The sequence below is a fragment of the Ziziphus jujuba genome, chromosome 3 (assembly GCF_031755915.1).
Source record: "Ziziphus jujuba cultivar Dongzao chromosome 3, ASM3175591v1".
NCBI lineage: Eukaryota > Viridiplantae > Streptophyta > Magnoliopsida > Rosales > Rhamnaceae > Ziziphus > Ziziphus jujuba.
In genome coordinates, this window is record NC_083381.1 from 21,392,480 (window position 1) to 21,415,279 (window position 22,800).

At 32.0% G+C, this 22,800-nt stretch overlaps 1 pseudogene; it reads right to left on the reverse strand.

The window, feature by feature from the left end:
• Window positions 1–225: 225 nt before the first annotated feature.
• The window catches only part of LOC107422776 (uncharacterized), a 49,354-nt pseudogene continuing 26,779 nt past the window's right edge, over window positions 226–22,800 (reverse strand).

Below are 22,800 nucleotides of genomic sequence, written 5' to 3' on the forward strand. Positions count from 1 at the left end.
ATTAAACAATCATACGATATGTATGTTTATAATATATATTTAGCAATCAGATAAATTAATTATTCTTTTTTTTAAATTTTTTTTTAATGAAGAAGACAGCATTAGACGACACATCAAGCACTTGGTCAAATTACAATATTCCTGAAGTAGAAAACATTGTATTTTGAGTTATTTTGCAAAAAAGGAAAAAAAAATGATTGGCCTGGAAAACCAAAAAAAACTATATCAACGTGCAGAAGGAAAGCCTTTATGTGGGTAGTCAAGTCCAGCAACATTCACGGGGCGTGAAAAGACATATCTACAGAACACATGAGATACAAATTGAGAAATTTTTTTTTTTTTTGGGTGGAGGACAAAGGTTGAGAAAAACAACCAAAACACCCAAAGGCCCAAAAGCCTACAAAAAGGAGTTGGCTAATGGCCTGTTGGCCATTCTCCTAGGCTGCAAAAGACGGAAGGATTCTTGGAAGGGAATCTTGGGGAATAATCCCTACAAAATTATTAGTAAAACACCATCTACTCACTAGTGAGCTATAAAGTTTGCTTCTCGCGGGATCCAGCAGAAGGTGACTTTTTGGAAGTCTTTTTTGAGTGTAAAAATGTCTGCTATAATCCTATCCATCAGCCAATGAGTTGAGCAGAGAGTTTGATTCTCAAGATGAAGGATTACGTTCCTCACGTCTGACTCGGACCAAATCAAACTCCATCCTCGCTCTTTGGCAAGTTGCAGACTCTGCAGCACTCCATAAGCCTCCGCAACTTTAGGGAGGTCGGTTTGAAACTGTGCTGACTTAATGGCAAGCACATTGCCTGTCTGGTCCCTAGCGATTATACCAACGAAACAAATACCATCTTTAACCGCTGCGTCGGTATTGATCTTGATAAAATTAATTTTGGGTTTAATCCAAAGATCTATGTGATAATGACAATCCGGGCCTTCAATACTCTCCTTAGAAAGAGTAAGTTTAAACTTTGAAAATCTGTGCCGAAGGGTGATCATAGACTTTTCGATGGAGAAAGCACTGTTTTCCATTTTAACTGCATTTCTGATCTTCCATAACTGCTCCAAAAGAAGAGCTGCAAAGAGGAAGAAGTCCTCCTTGTCAGAGGTGTGCACTGGCAGGACCCCGGTTGGGTTAGACAGAAGATGAATTTTTTCCTCTACTGATAGGTGATCAAAGCTTTCCCATTTGATGTTCCAAGGAGAAGAGAACCAGAGCGCCTTAGCGACATCGCAATGGAAGAAGAGATGGTTGTCTGACTCCTCGTTGTTGCATCCATGGATGCAGTCAATATAGCTCACCGCAATGTTTCGCCCACTTAGATTTGCGACCGTGGATAACCACCCATTCATTAGTTTCCAAAGGAAAAAATTCAGTCTCTCATGAATTTTGGATGACCAAAGGAATTTCCACTAGGGAATCTAAGGGAACTCATTCCAAAACGCTGTTATATAAGCTGATTTCACTGAGAAGGAATCGTTAGCATTGCCATTCTAGATAGTTTTGTCCTCTAAAGGAGAGGTGGTGATAGGAATCTTGAGAATGTTGTTGACGGTTTCTCTATCAAACAAATGTTGAATTTTCTCCAAATTCCATCTGCCAATTGAGCTCATAAGCGAACTCACTGTTCCTAGTTTGTTTCAAGTTTCTTCATGTAAGCGAGTAGGCTTGAATTGCGGATTATTTGGCACCCAGGGGTCTTCCCAATAATAAATGGTATTCCCCGTTCCTACTCGATAGCACAACCCCTTTTTCAATATTTTTCTAGTCATGAGTATACCCTTCCAATGTCTAGAGGAATTTTTTCAGATGGGGCACGTCATGAATGATCTTCCTGCACAATATTTAGCTCTTAGGGCTTTGACCCAGAGTTTGTTTTCTTCGGTAGCTAAGCTCCAACCTAGCTTGCTGAGTAAGGCTAAGTTCATATCTTTTAGTCTTCTTAAGCCTAGGCCTCCTGCTGCTTTTGGACGACAAACTCGTGACCAAGAAATAGGAATGAGGTTCTTGTCCGATCTACCTCTATCCTAAAGAAATCGGTTCTCCATTTGCTCTATCTTCTAGCACCAAAGAATAGGGAGTTTATCTGTTGACATTGTGTATAGGGGTATGGTGCTAGTGACCGATTTTAAGAGAGTAACTTTGCCCACTTGAGACAGGAGTTTAGATTTCCAGCCCTAAAGCTTGCTCTCAATTTTCTTTTTCAGCTCCTCATAAGAATGAATCGATTTTTTCCTCGAGAACAGCAGATTTCCATGGTATTTGGAATCCTCTGAGAGCTCGTCTATCCTGAAGGTTTTCTTGATGGCGATCTTAGTAGGGATGTCAACGGGGCGGGGCGGAGCCGGTTTTTAAAATTCCGTCCCCGTCCCCGCGGGAAATTTTACATCCCATCCCCGCGATTTTTCCCGTTTCTTTAGGTGCGGGGCGGGATCGAGGATTTTGCGGGACAGGGACGGGGCGGGACGGTTTTCCCCATTTTGTTTTTTAATTGATATTTTTTTTAGAAATTTATATAAAAAAATTATTTTATGATTAAAATATAAAGAAAATGACTACAATGCAATAAAAATATAATAAAATATATCAAGGAGTAAATTTACAATTATAATAAAATACATATTTAAAAAAATAAATGAAAAGAAAAGAACAAAATGATTTTACATAAATGAAATTTTGTAAAAAAAAATAATAAATATATATATATATATATATCGGGGCGGGTTCGGGGTGGGATTATTATTCCCCGTCCCCGACTCGGTTTTTAGGCATTTGCCCCGAGTCCACCCCGCATCCCCGAATTTTCGGGGAAAAATCGCCCCGTTAGGGGCGGTGCACCACGGGTATCGGCCGTGCGGGGCAAATTGCCATTCCTAATCTTAGTGCTTCTTGGAGTATGCTTGGAGAAGAAGTAACCTAATTTGTCCAGGTTGATTTTCTGGCTGGACCAGCTGCAGTGGAGATTTAGACACTTCTGAATCTCGCGAACCTTGTCAATATTTGCTCGGCAAAAAATGATGATGTCATCGACGAAGAACAAGTGGGAAATTTAATGTGGTGTTCATGGGTTTTCAACTATGTAAAAAGTTACATAGTTAAAATATTATATTTTTAAATTTTTTATTTATGTATTTTTTATTTCAAATGTAGATATCTCCTACTTTTCTTTCCAAATGAGATATGTACAAATTCTTTTTTTTTTTTTTTTTAATCATGAGACTTATACTGATCTAAGTTGGAGGAAAACCAATGATGCCTTTTCCTTTAGTATTTTTTTTTTCGTGTTTTTTAATTAGAAATCTAATTTGGAGAATTAGAACACATTTTTGCTTTGGAAACACATGGCAAAAAATAAGTAAATTCTGACACCACATAATTGTTGCAGGTAATACTTTCTCGATAAAGGATTAGAGGTCATTTTTTTTTTTTTTCCTTTTGGGAAATTAATAGAGGCTAGTTTCAATTAATGTAATTATCAATTCATAACTTGTATTTAATATTTAATTGAACCATGTCAAACAATTTATGACAGGTGACTCACATGTCTCATGTCACTACTAGAATCGAGCTGATACACGACGCAAGTACTGCGTCGCACTAAATAAACAGCGACGCATTTGACTGAGTCGCCAAATGTCTTGTCGCGAAATATATAAGATAACAGGCGACGTATAATAACAGTCGCCTAATAATACATTTTAGCGACGCACATTATATTTTTAGCGACTCATACAGTGATGTACTTATAGCGACTAATAAAATAGCGACTCTTTATAATAAAGTCGCTAATAAATTTTTAGCGACAGTTGTGTGATTAGTCGCCAAATAATTATGTCGCTAAAAATTCTTCCTGAATAGCGACTCATTCATTTTTAGCGACACATTTTGTTTGTCGCCTATTTAGCGACGCTTTAGTTTTGGCGACACATTTTGTTTGTCGCCTATTTAGCGACTCTTTAGTTTTTGCGACACATTTTGTTTGTCGCCTATTTAGCGACACTTTATTTTTTGCGACATATTTTGTTTGTCGCCTATTTAGCGACACTTTAATTTTTGCGACGCATTATTTGAGTCTCTCTTTTAACGACGTTATATTTTTAGCGACTATTTTTTAGTGTCTCTAAAATAGCGTCTCATGAATTTTTAGCGACGCCGTTTTGCATCTATGTAGCGACGTATTAGGTTTAGCGACAAATTTTGTGGATCGGTTTTTTAACGACCCGTAACAATTAGCGAGGAGTTTTTAGTGTCGCCATATTAGCGACCGTTTATATTTTAGCGACATATTATAAGAGTCGCATATTTATTAATTTTTAGCGACTCTTTGACCTATTTAGCGACGTATACAACTATATATTTATGTCGCTAAAAATTATATGAGTCGCCAAATTGATCTTATTATATGTCGTTATATATTTTAGGCGACTTTTAGTTATATTCATAAACCGCCATTTCTTTTATTTTTTAGATTTATCTTCATAAAAATTTATTAAAATATAAAATTAATTATAATAGCAAAAAACCCAAACTAACTTCGTCCAAAATAATTAAAATATAAAATTTAAAATAAATACTTGTTCATAACAAAACAATAATCAATATAATTAAATATCATCTCATTGACATACATATGCATACTTATTGAGATGGAAGTTGATGTACTCTAGTTGACGATATTACGCCCTCATACTGCATATGGAAAAATAAAAAATTTTGTTAGCACTGACGCAAAATAAATTAATAAAAACTTAATCATAATTAATAAATTAAATTGTAATTTGGCAAACGAAAATTTAATGAATATTTACCTTCTTAAGGTTTGGCGTGGCACATATTCTCCTAATTAAAGTGGATAACACATAAGAAAAAAACACACAATGAATAAATAAATATTACTTAAAATATAATTATAAGTTAATAAATATACGTACCAATTTATTTAGAAGATATTGTTTATCCATATCCCCTCACAGTCATTACGAACATAGCCACTCTCACATTCATCCTCATTATCATTTTCATCAACACTTGGCAATTGTATGGCAAATGGATTGTGAGCCATTGTAGTATCGCCAAGAACATCTTCTTCAACCAATTCTTCTTCAACCAAAGTACAATGTCGTGGTGGAGTTAAAACAATAGACCATCTCGAGTCAAGTTGATCTTCAACATAAAATATTTGTTGAACTTGTGAAGCCATGATGAATGGGTCAGATTTATATCCAATTTTACTAAAGTTAACACATGTAAACCCCATCTCATCAACTTTCACACCACTGCTGTCAACCCAATCACACTTGAACACTGGAATTCGAAACATAGTGTAATCGACGTCCCAAATCTCTCTTATGATCCCATAGTATGTCATCTCGGCTAAAATTGGGTTATTATCCTTAGCACTAGCAAAATGCTCACTTTTGGCAATAACTTTGACACCACTATTCTGGGTGACCCTCTTATTATCCATATTTAGAGTGTTGAATCTAACCCCTCTAATGACATATCCTTCATGTTTCGTTACCACCCATTGCGGACCATGGGCTAACCATCGTAATGTTTCAGACACTGTGTGGTTAGGTTGACTTCGCTCTTGTGCAATCTAGTCAATAGAAAAATATGAAAATTTAAAGCTAAAACAATTATATTATATATTGAATATTTAACTTTCCCATACCTTATCACGTAACCAGTACGGAAATGTACGTTTGTGTTCGTCTTGAAACCATTTTGCTTTTTTTCCTCGATTTTTTTTGCTTGACTTCAAGACTTCAAAATGAATACTAAAACAAATAAAAGTTGTTGTAATTAATAAAAATATATCCAACATATGAACTTATCGATGCCTATTAATATATTCAAAATATCAACTAAATTATACATGTTGATATATATATATATATATATATATTAAAAATATATATCAACTATTTTATACATTAACATGTATATACGCACCTGACATACGGTTCCACTTCTGGTGTATTCAAAAGTATATATCTATGAACTTGCTCCCAAAGTTGTTGATCAATTGATTGATTTTTTCCACCTTTAAATGGGGCGCCAACATCATCCTTATCATTTAACTTTTGATATCTACCAATTGGGTTTCCAACTGCATCTAATCCTCTCTGAAATTCACTACAAAACTCAATCACTTCTTCACATATGTAACCCTCGGCAATACAACCTTCTGGTCGATTTTTGTTTCGAACATAACTTTTCAATACTTTCATGTACCTCTCAAACGGGTACATCCACCTGAAATGTACTGGTCCACACAATCTTACCTCTCGAACCAAATGTACAGTTAGATGAACCATTACATCAAAAAATGATGGTGGAAAGAATTTCTCTAAAAGGCACAAAGTTTCGACAAGATCATTTTGAATATTTTCCAATTCAGCAACAATGATAGACTTCTTGCAAATTGCATTGAAGAAAAAACAAAGTCTTGCAATTGCATGTCTCACATGTTTAGGAAGGATTGCACGAATTGCAAGAGGCAAGAGTTGTTGCATCAATGTATGACAATCATGAGATTTCAATCCTACCATCTTTAAGTCCTCCATTGAAACAAGATTCCTAAAGTTTGAAGAATAACCATCTGGAACCTTTAAGTCCGCTAAACACTTACAAAACAATTTCTTCTCATGCTTTGATAATGTATAGCAGGCCGGTGGTAGGAAAGTTCGATTACCTTGAGGCTTAGGGGCCAAGTCTTTCCGCAAACCCATTTCTTGTAAATCTAACCGAGCATTAACTCCGTCCTTCGTCTTACCAGGAATATTGAGCAATGTACCATATATGCTCTCACAAACATTTTTCTCAATATGCATGACATCTAAATTATGTCGCACATGGAGAAATTTCCAATATTCCAATTCAAAAAAAATGGACTTCCTCTTCCAACATTCTTCAGAATCAACAGTCCTTTTCCTCTTGTGTGAGTTATCAAATCTCATTGCATTAAGCTTATCTAATATTTCTTCTCCAGTCAACGGTTTTGGAGGCACTCCAAATTCTTGAAATCCATTGAAAGCCTTCTTTTGCCTTCTATATTGATGATTTGGAGGAAGAAATCTTCTATGCCCGGTAAAACTCATTTTTTTTCCATGCTTTAGCCTTGTAGCAAAAGTATTTTCACTGCAAATTGGACAAGCATAATATCCCTTCACCGCATGACCGGACAAGTTACCATAAGCTGGGAAATCATTTATTGTCCATAGCAACACTGCCTTCAACGTGAATTTCTCCTGACGGTAAGCATCGAAGACCGTAACACCCTCATTCCACAACCGCTGCAGGTCTTCAACTAACGGCTCCATGTATACATCAATTTGATTTCCTGGTTGCTTCGGTCCAGAAATTAGAAGACTTAACATCATAAATTTCCGCTTCATACACAACCAAGGAGGAAGATTATACACAACCGTCATCACAGGCCAACAACTATACCTACTACTCAACATATTATGTGGATTAACTCCATCGGCCGCGATCCCAAGTCTCAAATTCCTATCTTCGGATGCAAAGTTTGGCCATAAACGATCAACCAACTTCCAAGATGGAGAATCCGCAGGGTGTTGCATTTTCCCTGTCTTAACCTTTCTCCCATTGGCATGCCATGTCAAATTCTTAGCTGTTTCAACACTACGAAACATTCGTTTAAAACGCGGAATAATAGGAAAGTACCATAAAACTTTATTTGGAATATTGCTAGCAACTCCATTCTTATCAATTTTCCATCTAGCAGATCCACATTTAGGACATTCATTAAGGTCCACATATTCCTTCCTAAACAGAATACAACTTTTAGGACATGCATGAATCTTGATGTACTCCATTCCCAAAGCACTCAAAGTCTTCTTAACATTGTACATGGAGGTTGGCAACACATTGTCATTTGGCAACATCTGGGATAACAATTGCAACAGTACATCAAAGCTCTTATCAGAATATCCATATCTTACCTTTAAGTTGTATAATTTAACCAAAGCAGACAACTTGGTAAATTTGGTACAACCTAGGTACAAAGGTTTCTCCGCATCCTCCAATAAGGTAGCAAATTCATTAGGATCATTATCAAAAGTTTCTAATGCAGCACGGGTCATGTCTAAGCTATTGAAAGCCACGTCTTCCTTACTACTACTATCATTTTCATTATATTCTACATTAATATTCCCAAAATGAGAAGATGGTCTAATACCATCAGCACATGACTCACCATGCCAAATCCATCGCCGATAGTTGACATCAAACCCATTCCAATATATATGGCCTTTAATATCCCTAATAGTATGGATTTTCATATTCCCGCATTGCATGCAAGGACACCGTATGGCATTACAATCATTGGCATTCTCCATGCTAAATTTCAAAAATTCACTCAACCCCTTAGCAAAATCGCTTGAGGTTCTATCCTTCGTTATCCACGATTTATCCATTTCCCTACCAATCTAATTAAACAGAACAATATCAAACAATATCATAAAAAAAAATTGAGACAAAACAAGATTAAGAAAACCCATCGCAAACAAATTATCGACAAAAGCAAGATTAAGAAACCCATCGAAGCAAGATTAAGAAAACCCATTGCAAACAAATTATCGACAAAAGCAAGATTAAGAAAACCCATCTCAAACAAATTATCGACAAAAGCAAGATTAAGAAACCCATTGAAGCAAGATTAAAAAAACCCATCGCAAACAAATTATCCACAAAAGCGAGATTAAGAAAACTCATCGCAAACAAATTATTGACAAAAGCAAAATTAAGAAAACCCATCGAAAACAAATTATCCACAAAAACAAGATTAAGAAAACCCAACGAACCGAACCTTTGGGTATAATGAATAAATAAATAAAAAATAACCCAATCCACCACATGTCACCGCCAATCATAAAGCGAAAAGAAACTCACCGAAACCATGGAGACGAAGAAAGAATAATCCAAGCTAACCACGAGGGAGACGAAGAAAGAAGAATCCAAGCTAACCACGAGGTTGACGAAGAAAGAAGAATCCACGAAGAAAGAAATCCAACTTCCAGATAGCAATGCAAGCAAATGGAAAATTAAACACGAAATATCCCACTCTTCAAGTCTTTTTTAGATTGCTTCCAATTCTAACACCTATTATGAAGTGTACTAACCCATATTTTGTGAAAAGAAATGGTATTCAAAATCCCGCGTAAATTTTGAAAGCGCGCCAAAAATTTTAAGAAATTGGATAAACAGGCGACATATTCAGATAAACTGTGTCGCTAAAGGATAAACAGTTTCATAGACGCTCTTTTTTTAATTCGTTTAAAACAAATAAGTTTCTCCAAGTACTGTTTATTTACTTCTTAAACTTTTGGCAATAATTCTAAAATGGTAATTTTACATTTAAAAAGGCATATGATCTAGCGACTCATTGATCTAACTTTTAATTTTAGTAATAGGCGACACATAAGCAGTATTATGCGTCGCCTTATATCTCTTTTTTTTTTCATATATTTTTTTCAAACCTTCATTTTTAACAATTTGATTTTGTTGGAGCATCAAATAACCAGTGAAGATATTTAAACAAGATAAAAAGAGTTTTTTTTTCTAATTTTAGTAATAGGCGACGCATAATCATGCTTATGCGTCGCCTAATACCCTATTTTTTTTTAACAATTGGATTTTAGTTGAGCATCAAATAACCAGTGAAGATATTTAAACAAGATCAAGAGAGTTTTTTTTTTTTGTTTGAATTTTAGTAATAGGCGACGCATAACGATGCTTATGCGTCGCCTAATACCCTATATATATATTTTTTAAACCTTCATTTTTAACAATTTGATTTTGTTGGAGCATCAAATAACCAGTGAAGATATTTAAACAAGATAAAGAGAGTTTTTTTTTTTTTGAATTTTAGTAATAGGCGACGCATAATCATGCTTATGCGTCGCCTCATACCCTATTTTTTTTTTAAACCTTCATTTTTAACAATTGGATTTTAGTTGAGCATCAAATAACCAGTGAAGATATTTAAACAAGATCAAGAGAGTTTTTTTTTTTTGTTTGAATTTTAGTAATAGGCGACGCATAACCATGCTTATGCGTCGCCTAATACCCTATATATATATTTTTTAAACCTTCATTTTTAACAATTGGATTTTCTTCCAGCATCAAATAACCAGTGAAGATATTTAAACAAGATCAAGAGAGTTTTTTTTTTTTTTTGAATTTTAGTAATAGGCGACGCATAACCATGATTATGCGTCGCCTAATACCCTATATATATATTTTTTAAACCTTCATTTTTAACAATTGGATTTTAGCTGAGCATGAAATAACCAGTGAAGATATTGAAACAATATAAAGAGAGGTTTTTTTTTTTTTTTTTTTTTTTTAATTTAGGGTTTAGGCGACGCATAATCAGTATTATGCGTCGCCTAATACCCCTTTTTTTTTTTTCTTCTTTCAAAAAAACCATGGTTTTTAACAATTTGATTTTCTTCCATCATTAAATAAGCAGTGAAAATATTTAAACAACATAAATGAGTTTTGTTTTTTTATTTTTTTAATCAATCTGATTTTATCCCTGCATCAAATAACCAGTTAAAAGATTTAAACTAGTTAGAGAAGGTGTTTTTCTTAAAATCTTCCTGTTTAATAATTTGATTTTCATCCAGCATCAAATGACCAGTGAAAATATTTAAAGATGATAAACAGAGTTTGTTTTTTTTTTTTTTGAATTTTAGTAATAGGCGATGCATAACCATGATTATGCGTCGCCTAATACCATATATATATATATTTTTTAAACCTTCATTTTTAACAATTGGATTTTAGCTGAGCATGAAATAACCAGTGAAGATATTGAAACAATATAAAGAGACGTTTTTTTTTTTTTTTTTTTTTTTTTTTTAATTTAGGGTTTAGGCGACGCATAAGCAGCATTATGCGTCGCCTAAATACCTTTTTTTTTTTTTTTTCTTCTTTCAAAAAAACCATGGTTTTTAACAATTTGATTTTCTTCCATCATCAAATAAGCAGTGAAAATATTTAAACAACATAAATGAGTTTTGTTTTTTTATTTTTTTAATCAATCTGATTTTATCCCTGCGTCAAATAACCAGTTAAAAGATTTAAACTAGTTAGAGAAGGTGTTTTTTTTAAAATCTTCCTGTTTAACAATTTGATTTTCTTCCAGCATCAAATGACCAGTGAAAATATTTAAAGATGATAAACAGAGTTTGTTTTTTTTTTTTTGAATTTTAGTAATAGGCGACGCATAACCATGATTATGCGTCGCCTAATACCCTATATATATATTTTTTAAACCTTCATTTTTAACAATTGGATTTTAGCTGAGCATGAAATAACCAGTGAAGATATTGAAACAATATAAAGAGAGGTTTTTTTTTTTTTTTTTTTTTTTTTTTTTTAAAATTTAGGTTTTAGGCGACGAATAATCAGTATTATGCGTCGCCTAATACCCTTTTTTTTTTTTTCTTCTTTCAAAAAAACCATGATTTTTAACAATTTGATTTTCTTCCATCATCAAATAAGCAGTGAAAATATTTAAACAACATAAATGAGTTTTGTTTTTTTATTTTTTTAATCAATCTGATGTTATCTCTGCATCAAATAACCAGTTAAAAGATTTAAACTAGTTAGAGAAGCTGGTTTTCTTAAAATCTTCCTATTTAACAATTTGATTTTCTTCCAGCATCAAAACCAGTGAAAATATTTAAAGATGATAAACAGAGTTTGTTTTTTTTTTTTTTGAATTTTAGTAATAGGCGACGCATAACCATGATTATGCGTCGCCTAATACCCTATATATATATTTTTTAAACCTTCGTTTTTAAGAATTGGATTTTAGCTGAGCATGAAATAACCAGTGAAGATATTGAAACAATATAAAGAGAGGTTTTTTTTTTTTTTTTTTTTTTTTTTTTTTTTTTTTAAATTTAGGGTTTAGGCGACGCATAATCAGTATTATGCGTCGCCTAATACCTTTTTTTTTTTATTTTTCTTCTTTGAAAAAAACCATGGTTTTTAACAATTTGATTTTCTTCCATCATCAAATAAGCAGTGAAAATATTTAAACAACATAAATGAGTTTTGTTTTTTTATTTTTTTAATCAATCTGATGTTATCTCTGCATCAAATAACCAGTTAAAAGATTTAAACTAGTTAGAGAAGGTGTTTTTCTTAAAATCTTCCTGTTTAACAATTTGATTTTCTTCCAGCATCAAATGACCAGTGAAAATGTTTAAAGATGATAAACAGAGTTTGTTTTTTTTTTTTTGAATTTTAGTAATAGGCGACGCATAACCATGATTATGCGTCGCCTAATACCCTATATATATTTTTTTTAAACCTTCATTTTTAACAATTTGATTTTGTTGGAGCATTAAATAACCAGTGAAGATATTTAAACAAGATAAAGAGAGTTTTTTTTTTTTTTTGAATTTTAGTAATAGGCGACGCATAATCATGATTATGCGTCGCCTAATACCCTATCTATATATATTTTTTTTAAACCTTCGTTTTTAACAATTGGATTTTAGTTGAGCATGAAATAACCAGTGAAGATATTGAAACAATATAAAGAGTGTTTTTTTTTTTTTTTTTTTTAAATTTAGGGTTTAGGCGACGCATAAGCAGTATTATGCGTCGCCTAATACCCCATTTTTTTTTTTCTCTCAAAAAAATCATGGTTTTTAACAATTTGATTTTCTTCCATCATCAAATAAGCAGTGAAAATATTTATATTATTTTTAATTTGATTTTCAAAACTCTTAAAATTTATATTATTTTTAATTATTATAGGCGACGTATTTTATTCTTTATACGTCGCTTTGTCTGATTTATTTTTATTTATTTATTTTTTTTGTATTTCCATTTTTTCCTTTGTAAGTGTCTTTAAATATTTTTTTTGCCCCTAAAATATTTTTAATAACATTTTTTTTATTCCCCAATATTAATGAAATATTATAAATAAAATGGCACGTTAATCTATGGGCTTTCTTTTCAACCATTAACCATTAGTACGGGAACTAGAGAGTTGGAAGCAATCTAGAGGGTATGAGAAGATTTTGAAGGATCACTCTCATTATGCATTCTTGTTTCTTTCAAGGGTTTGAAGGATTTTGTGGGTTTCTTTCCTAAATACCCAAAGTTCCTTCTTCTTCCTTCTTGCCGGTGGTTGGGTTGCAAGAACTTCACCTTCTCTCCGTCGCCGTCGCCGTGGCACTGGGTGGCTGGGGTTTTTGCCGTCTCGTCGCCGGGATTTGGTTGCTGGGTTGCTGCCGTGCCGTCGCCGTCGCTGCTGTGGTGGCTTGAACTTCCTCTTGATTGCTGGATTTGTAAAGGTGTGCTGTTTTTGTGTGCTGTTTTTCATCCCTTTTGGGGTTCGGTGGTGTATGTGTGCTGTTTTTGTGTGCTGTTTTTCATCCCTTTTGGGGTTCGGTTGTGTATGTGTTTGCTGGAAAGAAAATTATGTTTGCTGGTGTTTTTGTTTTTTTTTTTTAAATATTTGTTCGTTACTGTAATTTTGGTGGGGTTTTATGTTGTCAAAATCATGGCTTGTTGTCGACAATGGGTTAGCTAAATTTTTTTTGGAAAAATAGCTATATTTATTAAGTGGGGTTCGATTGTATGTAAAGCAAAATTATATGCTATTATTTGTATTATGTGTTTATATGGTTAAATTTGCGTGGGAAATGTCAGAGGTGCTCTGTTTTGGGTCTTAAAACGACGTCGTTTGTGCGACTCAAAATCCATAGTGATTTAGTCGCCGGTTGCAAAGTTTGAAAATGTTAATGACTGTTAAAGAGGATAGATGTTAAGAGAAGATACTATTACTGCATCACTTGGTAAATAAATTACATGAATTTATCGTTTATTATTGTTATTATTGGTTTATTCATTATACTACACCCTATATTGTTAGTAATATTAATTTGTGTTTATGTTTTTTGTATGTAGAATTATGGATTCTTTTAATGAACATGTCCTCTCGGATGGGGATGGCGCTGGATCACCATCTAGTGATATGGAAAGGCCGAATACATCATCCCCAAGGCGTAGAAAACGAGGGGCCACAACAATGAAAGGCCTTAGGAAGCATTTGGCGGGAAACAAAAGCTTGGAACCTCAATATAATGAGGTTGGAGTTGCTATTAACTCTGAGGCCGTTCGACTAAACAATTTGGAGGGCTCGTTGGCTAGGAGCACAATACCAATTAATATACCTAATTGGAGAGATGTGTCCGATAGGTTAAAAGATAACCTATGGGCATCAATAAAGGTACGGAGTGCATTATTGTTAGATATTGTTTATTATAAATAATATTTAATTGATGGAGATTTTATAATTCTTTTTTTGCATTTGCAGCTTGTATATATGCATTTTACTTGCATTTCTAACTTACCGCATTTACTTGTCAATCAATGTTACTAAATATATATATATATATATATTTTAATTTTGCAGCAATATACGGGTAAGGATGATAGTTTTAGGAAGGCAACTTTAAAAGATTGTTGTGACAAATGGAGAAAATTCAAGAATTACTTGTATAGATCTTTTGTTCGACCATATATTGACACACCCGAAAAGTTGAAGCATCGACCCTCAATTTATGAATTCATAAGCCAAGAGGTGTGGGATGATTTTGTACAACAAAGGTTGTCGGATAAATTCCAGGTATAGTTTATTTAACGCACGGTACTGTTGTATTAAATTGCGCTGGCATTATTTATATAAAAATTAAAATTTGTTATGGTGACTTATGTTATTTGGGTTTTCTAATATGTTTGTTTATAACTTTTGTAGGCATTAAGTCAAAAATATTCGGAAAAACGGCAATTAAACAAGTATCCGCATAGGATGGGTGCAATGGGCTACGCGAGATTAGAAAGAGCCATTGTATGCAATTTATTTTTATTTACATTTAACCATAATAATTTTGTCATTGTTACTTGATCAGTTGCATGCATTATTAAAATTAATTTATTTGTAATTTTGAAGCAACTTGAAAGAGGCACTGAAGATTATGTAGACCGAGATGACCTGTGGATACGGGCACGTATGGGGAAGGATGGAAAATATGCAAATGAAGAAACTGAACATGTAGCGGAAAAAATTGTGAGTATTGTATTTTATATGAATATTTGTTGCATATATTATTATTTAGTTCATTATTATATAAACTGATATATTCAATCATTTCAACAATATATTGTAGAATGACTTAAAGAAGAAGGCAACAGAAGGAGAAATTGGGCCTTCACCTCCTGTGGATATCCTAACACAAGCTTTGGGAAAAGAGGAGTATGGAGGTAGGCTTAGGGGTCGAGGCAAAGGATACACGGTGAATAACTTTTTCCATACTCCTAAGCCGAGTTCACAAAAAAAGACCAAGTCGGAGGGAAGTGGAAACAATTCAATGTATGAGACGCTGCTCAAAGGTCTAATGGCGATCGTCAGAAATTCAAGCAGCAGCAGCGCTGCCCAAGTTGATGCGCTCATATCGGCATGTGGTATTCAGATTCCGTCACTCGCTCATCTAGCCGATACTGTTGCTGCTCCTGGGACCCAAGTCGATGATGTTGCTGGTCTAGGGACCCCTCCAGCCGATGATGTTAATGCTCGTGGGACCCAAGTCGATGATGTTGTTGCTCATGGGACCCCCCCAGCCGATGATGTTGATGCTCTGGGCACCCAATTCGATGATGTTGCTGCTCATCGGACCCAATCTACATCTTGGATTGATGCTCCTCGGATCTATCCTGAGGTGATTATTGATTGATTGATTTATTTATTTATTTATTTATATATATTTATGTATGCATGTTTAAGTAGGTTATTACTATCTATATAGCTCCCATGGTTGAAGGGTCTTACCTACCGCCATGAGGTCATGGGATCGAGTCTTTAAGTTGAAGGAATATTGTCATGTGAACATATATATATTATTATTTTTTTTTTTTAACTTTGCAGGGTGTAAAATGCAATCTTGCACAAGGCAATGTTGGCCATATAGTAGCATGTGGCACTTTGGTACCTTCGCTGCCAACGGATATGTGCCATGGTGTGAAGCTAGGTGCAGCAAATTATAAGGTAACTGTTGATGATGTTATTGATGGATTTGCACCTTTGCCTATTCCGTCATTTGACATCATACGTGTCGGTGATGCTGAAGGTGCATTTGTTGCATGGCCAAGAGATCTTGTTATCTTGCCATCTGAGGAGGTATTGTTCGATGCAGCTATATATATTAATGAAGTTTAAAATAATTTCATTTTTGTTCTATTTTAAATGTTGTTTGTTGATATTTTGTAGGGAAGCTCGAACAGGTCAAATGTTGAGAATGATGAAGATGATAATGTTGATCCCTTAATCGTTACCCCAACGATCCGAGAGTTGCTACGTCGGATCAAGGACGTCGATAGCGATCATTTATGGTTTTTTAATATGAAAAAAGAGATCTTTGGGGAAGAACAACAGTTGGCCATAGCGAGTAGCGATATAAACGATTTTTGTTACATGCAAGAATTATCGTCCGAATGCATCTCATTCTACATAAGGTAAACTAAATTTGGATGTCTTTATAACTAATTCTTTAATTTAATTAATTAAACACTATAATTATTGGTAATCGGATTATGTAGGCATTTATGTGAGGGATTGACGGGCTCCTTCGAAGGGAAATATTGCTTTGTTCATCCGGATATTATTGCTTCGGTTGGTCATCAAAACCCTCATGAACGGATATCAAATATATTGAGTAGATGGCAAGATGCAAGAAATAATCAACTATGGTTATTTCCCTACTGTGCAAGGTAATATTGTGTTAGTTTTATTGAATTATGTTATGAAAATATTCATTTCGAGAAACATCATATTAACTAAAATATTTATTGGTGTTTTTAGGAATCATTGGATGCTATGTGTTGTTGATTTATACAAAGCAGTAGCATGGTTTTTTGATTCTTTGAAGACTCATAAGAATATAATTGATAAGGATCTAAAATCTTTGATCGACGAGTAAGTTAATTAATAACTCTAATATTTTTACTTAATTGTTCTTATATATATTGGATTTGTACTTTTGAAGCTACTGTATAATCGTATACAATATTTATATTTCTATATAGTTCCTTCGTTGCATGGAACCAAGGAAAGACATTTGAAAAGAAACTTCGGTGGCAAAATACTAAGGTAATTATTATATATAAAAACTTAGCATTATTAGTTGTTAGTTAATTTAAATACTTGTATATATTCGTATCTAATATTACACATAATTTACTGTTTGCAAATTTAGACACCGATGCAGCCCGGGAATACGGAATGCGGTTACTATATGATGATGATAATGCGAGATATCATTAGGCGCAAAGTTCCTCCCTGGGACTTAAGAGGAATGGTAAATTATTATTAATTTAATGATTTCATCATATTTCTATTATGTAATAATTAATATTTATGATTATTTTTATATGTATTAACATAAGTTTCTCATGTTCAGTACGAAGGTGTCACTTGGTTACAAGCTGAAAATGTCAACGAATTTAGAGATGAATGGGCAACAGCGATGATCACAAGTATCTCAAACCAATGAATATATATATATGCATGGTAGTGAAATAGCTAGATTTTGTTAATAGCTTTTGTTTGTACATATAAAATATCGTAGACAAATTTGTGAAAATCGCTCATAAGGTAGTATTTGTTTTGCATGAACTTTGGTTTCAAACATACCAATTTTACAAAATTTCAAACAATATTAAAAATAATTAAAATAAACGATGAACAGGCGACGCACAATATGCTTCAGAGTCGCCTGATACAAATAATGCAGAAAAAAAAAAAAACCATCACAGTTATGTGCTTCAATATTTTAACAGATTATATGATGCCAAAAGTAAAACAGATTGATAAATATTTTCACAAAACCAAAGGAAAAAAAATATTCACAATAATAGGCGACGCATAATGGTATTTATGCGTCGCCATAATTCAAAAAAAATTTTGCTAAAAATTTATTTAAAAAAACAAAAAAATAAAATCACTGTGAAGCAGCTATAACATTTTCACTTTTTATTTAAAGTTGAAACAAATCAGAAAAAACACAAAAACAAAATTTTCACAATAATAGGCGACGCATAATGGTATTTATGCGTCGCCATAAATCTATAACATATTTTCTAAAACTTTATTTGAAAAAACAAAAAAACAGCACTGTGAAGCAGCTATAACATTTTCACTTGTTATTTTAGTAATAGGCGACGCATAAGCATGATTATGCGTCGCCTAATACCCTATTTTTTTTTTAAACCTTCATTTTTAACAGTTGGATTTTAGTTGAGCATCAAATAACCAGTGAAGATATTTAAACAAGATCAAGAGAGTTTTTTTTTTTGTTTGAATTTTAGTAATAGGCGACGTATAACCATGCTTATGCGTCGCCTAATACCCTATATATATTTTTTTTAAACCTTCATTTTTAACAATTTGATTTTGTTGGAGCATCAAATAACCAGTGAAGATATTTAAACAAGATAAAGAGAGTTTTTTTTTTTTTGAATTTTAGTAATAGGCGACGCATAATCATGATTATGCGTCGCCTAATACCCTATCTATATATATATTTTTTTAAACCTTCATTTTTAACAATTGGATTTTAGTTGAGCATGAAATAACCAGTGAATATATTGAAACAATATAAAGAGAGGTTTTTTTTTTTTTTTTTTTTTTAATTTAGGGTTTAGGCGACGCATAATCAGTATTATGCGTCGCCTAATACCCCATTTTTTTTTTCTTCTTTCAAAAAAACCATGGTTTTTAACAATTTGATTTTCTTCCATCATCAAATAAGCAGTGAAAATATTTAAACAACATAAATGAGCTTTGTTTTTTTATTTTTTTAATCAATCTGATTTTATCCCTGCATCATATAACCAGTTAAAAGATTTAAACTAGTTAGAAAATGTGTTTTTTTTTAAATCTTCCTGTTTAGCAATTTGATTTTCTTCCAGCATCAAATGACCAGTGAAAATATTTAAAGATGATAAACAGAGTTTGTTTTTTTTTTTTGAATTTTAGTAATAGGCGACGCATAACCATTCTTATGCGTCGCCTAATACCCTATATATATTTTTTTTAAACCTTCATTTTTAACAATTTGATTTTGTTGGAGCATCAAATAACCAGTGAAGATATTTAAACAAGATAAAGAGAGTTTTTTTTTTTTTTTGTATTTTAGTAATAGGCGACGCATAATCATGATTATGCGTCGCCTAATACCCTATCTATATATATTTTTTTTAAACCTTCATTTTTAACAATTGGATTTTAGTTGAGCATGAAATAATCAGTGAAGATATTGAAACAATATAAAGAGACGTTTTTTTTTTTTTTTTTATTTTTTTTTTTATAAATTTAGGGTTTAGGCGACGCATAAGCAGTATTATGCGTCGCCTAATACCCCATTTTTTTTTCTTCTTTCAAAAAAACCATGGTTTTTAACAATTTGATTTTCTTCCATCATCAAATAAGCAGTGAAAATATTTAAACAACATAAATGAGTTTTGTTTTTTTATTTTTTTAATCAATCTGATTTTATCCCTGCATCAAATAACCAGTTAAAAGATTTAAACTAGTTAGAGAAGGTGTTTTTTTTAAAATCTTCCTGTTTAACAATTTGATTTTCTTCCAGCATCAAATGACCAGTGAAAATATTTAAAGATGATAAACAGAGTTTGTTTTTTTTTTTTTGAATTTTAGTAATAGGCGACGCATAACCATTCTTATGCGTCGCCTAATACCCTATATATATATATTTTTTAAACCTTCATTTTTAACAATTGGATTTTAGCTGAGCATGAAATAACCAGTGAAGATATTGAAACAATATAAAGAGAGGTTTTTTTTTTTTTTTTTTTTTTTTTTTTTTTTTTTTAAATTTAGGGTTTAGGCGACGCATAAGCAGTATTATGCGTCGCCTAATACCTTTTTTTTTTTTTTCTTCTTTCAAAAAAACCATGGTTTTTAACAATTTGATTTTCTTCCATCATCAAATAAGCAGTGAAAATATTTAAACAACATAAATGAGTTTTGTTTTTTTATTTTTTTAATCAATCTGATTTTATCCCTGCATCAAATAACGAGTTAAAAGATTTAAACTAGTTAGAGAAGGTGTTTTTTTTAAAATCTTCCTGTTTAACAATTTGATTTTCTTCCAGCATCAAATGACCAGTGAAAATATTTAAAGATGATAAACAGAGTTTGTTTTTTTTTTTTTTGAATTTTAGTAATAGGCGACGCATAACCATGATTATGCGTCGCCTAATACCCTATATATATATATTTTTTAAACCTTCATTTTTAACAATTGGATTTTAGCTGAGCATGAAATAACTAGTGAAGATATTGAAATAATATAAAGAGAGGTTTTTTTTTTTTTTTTTTTTTTTTTTTTTTTTTTTTAAATTTAGGGTTTAGGCGACGCATAAGCAGTATTATGCGTCGCCTAGTACTCTTTTTTTTTTTTTCTTTCAAAAAAACCACGGTTTTTAACAATTTGATTTTCTTACATCATCAAATAAGCAGTGAAAATATTTAAACAACATAAATGAGTTTTATTTTTTTATTTTTTTAATCAATCTGATTTTATCCCTGCATCAAATAACCAGTTAAAAGATTTAAACTAGTTAGAGAAGGTGTTTTTTTTAAAATCTTCCTGTTTCACAATACTAGACGTCGCCATATATCAAGAAACTTTTTGGTAAAAATTTATTAAAAAAATCAAAAAAATTAAATCACTGTGAAGCAGCTATAACATTTTCACTTTTTATTTAAAGTGGAAACAAATCAGAAAAACACCAAAAAAAAAGTTTTTCACAATATTAGGCGACGCATAATGGTATTTATGCGTCGCCATATATAAATAAAATATTTGCTAAAAATTTATTTGACAAAACAAAAAAAAAATCACTGTGAAGCAGCTATAACATTTTCACTTTTTATTTAAAGTTGAAACAAATCAAAAAGACACAAAAAAAAAAAAATTTCACAATAATAGGCGACGCATAATGGTATTTATGCGTCGCCATAAATCAATAACATATTTTCTATAAATTTATTTGAAAAAACAAAAAAACAGCACTGTGAAGCAGCTATAACATTTTCACTTGTTATTTAAAGTTGAAAGAAATCAGAAAAACACAAAAAAAAAAAAAAATTTCACCATAATAGGCGACGCATAATGGTATTTATGCGTCGCCATATATCAATAGCATATTTGCTAAAAATGTATTTGAGAAAACAAAAAAAAAAAAAAAAAATCACTGTGAAGCAGCTATAACATTTTCACTTGTTATTTAAAGTTGAAAGAAATCAACTGTTTAATACTTACTAAAAATTTCAAAAAAAATTTATGATAATAGACTAATAGGCGACCCGCAATTCTTCTTGTCTCCTGATATCATTAATAAATCTTTTAAAATATTTTTTTCAAAAAAAAAAATGTCATGCTGCTTAAACATTTTCACTTGTTATTTAAAGTTAAAAGAATATCAACTGTTTAATACTTAGAAAAAACAACAAAAAATATAAATTTTTTCCCTAATGGGCGACGCATAATAGTGTATACGTCGCCTTATATCAATAAAATATTTTCCCAAATATTTAAACATTTTCACTTGTTATTTAAATTTGAAAGAACATCAACTATTACATACTTAAAAAAACGCAAAACAAAAAAAAAAGAAAAAAACAATGTTACACTAATAGGCGACGCATAACTATGTTTATTCAGCGACTCTAAATATTATGCGTCGTGTGTGTTTGTTTCTCGCGACTTCTCGACGACACCTTTTTTTTTATGCGTCGTCGATTGGTCGAATTTTTACTGACGTATTAACCTCAGAGTCGCGGTATTATTTTTTTAGACGCATTTTTCTCGTAGCGTCGCTAATAATGTGTCGCTAGAGCTTATTTTTCGCGTAGTGTGTATAAGTAGATTTTACATATCCCATAGATGTGGTGGAATGTTTTTTTGCCCATTTTATACTATTCGAGTAAAATAAAATCATACATAGGTAATGTCCTCAAGCATAATGTGCGAGAAAAATGTCCCACCACATTTGGTAGGTTGTGTAATTCTACTTCTATGTATATGTTTGTCATCAATATAAATATTGCAAGAATGTTGTCTACTAGAATATTATTGTATATATGCTAATAGATAAATGTCCATATCATAGTTTTTTTGCTTTGGTTGTTTCAATCCAACTATATATTTTTGAAAAATAAATTTGATGAGGTTAATAAGGAAAGATAAACCAAATATGAAATCTTTTGGTAATAGTCAACATACACAGTATTTATATGCCAGGTAATTTTCAAGTGTATGTATCTTGAAATTAACCTGCTGCACTATAATCGAAATAGTATTTTTATGTCCGAATGAATTTTTCATCGAATCCAAGTTCAAGGATTTATCTACAAACAACAATAATTAATGACGAACCCAAATCATCAAAAATCTAGATTGTTGTAAGTTTTCAAAATCACATTAATTGGTGTCAAATTTTATTCCCATTCTTTTTTTTTTTAAAATTTTTTTAAAAAAATATTAATCGATGACATTTATATCATAAAACAATTTAAATGGCCATCTAAAAGGATCATTTTTCCAAATTAGAGTTTTAGAATAAAAAATCAATACATAATTAATTAAATATTGCCAATTAACAATTATCATATCAACAACAATGATTTCATGGATGATCATCATCATTGATAATAAAT